We start from the raw sequence: 2991 nt of genomic DNA on the forward strand, positions 1-2991 counted from the left end.
CTGGTAAAGACAGTTATGCCGTGCTCCACGTTGGATCCAACATCCCTAACAAATTGATGTTTGTAATGTTATTGTTTGCTTGATTTACTGTCGGGTCTCGTTAGTCTGTTTGGACACAGATACTTTTGCTCATAATGTGTAGAGAACAGTTCCTTGATGGATAGGCTATTGTACAACACACAGAGCTATTTTCCTTTATTTGTTGTTAGGTGAAGTTATGGGTCCTACAGTAGGTCTATGTTATTGTTATGGGTCCTACAGTATGTCTGTTATTGTTATGGGTCCTACAGTAGGTCTACGTTATTGTTAGGTGAGGTTATGGGTTCTACAGTAGGTCTGTTATTGTTTTGGGTCCTACAGTAGGTCTATGTTATTGTTAGGTGAAGTTATGGGTCCTACGGTAGGTCTATGTTATTGTTATGGGTCCTACAGTAGGTCTATGTTGTTGTTAGGTGAAGTTTTGGGTCCTACAGTAGGTCTATGTTGTTGTTAGGTGAAGTTTTGGGTCCTACAGTAGGTCTATGTTGTTGTTAGGTGAAGTTTTGGGTCCTACAGTAGGTCTATGTTGTTGTTAGGTGAAGTTTTGGGTCCTACAGTAGGTCTATGTTATTGTTATGGGTCCTACAGTAGGTCTATGTATGTCATGCAACAACAACCAAAGTGCTTCTTCGTTCATTACAGGTATATTTGTTGTTAGGTGAAGTTATGGGCCAATTTGGCAAACCGTGTACAAACCCTCATTGTCAGGTTGATGGAAAAGACAAAGAGCATTTTACTGGTTGAAGTGTTTTTTAAATACAGCGGTTGATTTGCGATGATGACAAAAACATTATATTAAGCAGGACATTCAAACGAGCCTTATAATTATAATCCAAAGTAGTGTGAAATGCACTCATAAGCAACCTGGAAATGGAGGTTACTCCCCTGAGTTTTCCCCCATTCACATTCAGAATACATTGTGAAAAACTAAAATCTTTGCTCACCATTTTTGCTCCAGGCAGATATACTACATCCATAAATAGTGGTTTCTTCATTACCAGATATACTACATCCGTAACTAGAGGTTTCCTCATTACCAGATATACTACATCCATAACTAGTGGTTTCCTCATTAGCAGGTACACTACGTCCATAACTAGTGGTTTCCTCATTAGCAGATATACTACATCCATAACTAGTGGTTTCCTCATTACCAGGGAGGAGTTTCTACAACCAGATTGCTGAAATTGTGGCAATGCACAAACAAACGCAGAAAAGGGCCTATAACTTCTTCGGGGGCAGCATTTTCACTTTTGGATAAATAGCGTGCCCAATTTCAACTTCCTTCTACTCATCCCCAGAATATAAAATATGCATATTATTAGTATTATTAGATTTGGATAGAAAACACTCTGAAGTTTCTAAAACTGTTTGAATCATGTCTGTGAGCATAACAGAAGAAACCCTGAGGACAAACCATTCAGATTTTTTATTTTTTTGAGGTCACTGTCTTTTCAATGAGTTTTCATTGGGAAACCAGATTTCTAAGGGACTTGTTTGTAGTTCCTACCACTTCCACTGGATGTCACCAGTCTTTCGAAATTGGTTGAGGTTATTCCTTTGTGTAATGAAGAAGTACGGCCATAGTAAAGGAGGGTCACTTGAAGTAAATTGTTTGAGAGAGGCACATTACCAAAAAAGTTGCGTCAGTTTGTTTTCTTTTTGTATTGAACACAGATCATCCCGTCTTCAATTTGATCAATTTATTAACGTTTAAAAATACCTAACGTTGTATTACAAAAGTAGTTTGAAATGTTTTGGTAAAGTTTCCTTGTAACTTTTGATATATTTTGTAGTGACGTTGCGCAAGTTGGAAGCTGTGTTTTTCTGGATGAAACGTGCCAAATAAATTGACATTTTGGATATATATCGACGGAATTAATCGAACAAAAGGACCATTTGTGATGTTTGTGGGACATATTGGAGTGCCAACAAAAGAATTTCGTCAAAGGTAAGGCATGAATTATATTTTTATTTCTGCGTTTTGTGTCGTGCCTGCAGTGTTGAAATATGCTACTCTCTTTGTTTACTGTTGTAATCAGATAATAGCATCTTATGCTTTCACCGAAAAGCCTTTTTGAAATCTGACATGTTGGCTGGATTCACAACGAGTGTAGCTTTAATTTGGTATCTTAAATGTGTGATTTAATGAAAGTTTGATCTTTATATCATTTTATTTGAATATGGCGCTCTGTATTTTCCCTGGCTATTGGCCAGGTGGGACGATTGCGTCCCACCTACCCCAGAGAGGTTAAGACAATTGTCGAATAATTTTAACATTCATTACAGACATCAATTGTTGTACAACATCATGGCTACGCTGTTGACATCACCTTTTACAGTGGATTACCGCTGTTGTGGGCCTTTAATCATCTGTCTGACTTTGTTGTTCACACAGGAGAGATACCGAACTATCGTGGATCCTCTGGGGAGCCTCAACAACCTCATGATGCTGACGAGGCAGAGAAGAGTCTCTCCAGATCAGAACACATCAATAAACACCTGCAGAGATCCACAGGGAAGAGAACTCACTGCTGCTCTGACTGTGGGAAGAGATTCACCTCATCAGGCATTAAAATTCATCAGAGAACACACACAGGAGAGAAACCTTATAGCTGTGGTCAATGTGGGAAGAGATGTACTACATCTGGCCATCTGACTCTACACCAGAGAATACACACAGGAGAGAAACCTTACAGCTGTGGTCAATGTGGGAAGAGTTTTACTACATCTAGTGATCTAAAAGTGCACCAGAGAACACACACAGGAGAGAAACCTTATAGCTGTGGTCAATGTGGGAAGAGTTTTACTACATCTTGTAATCTGACTCGACACCAGAGAACACACACAGGAGAGAAACCTTACAGCTGTGGTCAATGTGGGAAGAGTTTTACTACATCTAGCAATCTGACTCTACACCAGAGAACACACACAGGAGAGACACCTTATAGC

The sequence above is a fragment of the Salvelinus namaycush genome, unplaced genomic scaffold (genome assembly GCF_016432855.1).
Source record: "Salvelinus namaycush isolate Seneca unplaced genomic scaffold, SaNama_1.0 Scaffold81, whole genome shotgun sequence".
In the NCBI taxonomy this organism is placed as follows: domain Eukaryota; kingdom Metazoa; phylum Chordata; class Actinopteri; order Salmoniformes; family Salmonidae; genus Salvelinus; species Salvelinus namaycush.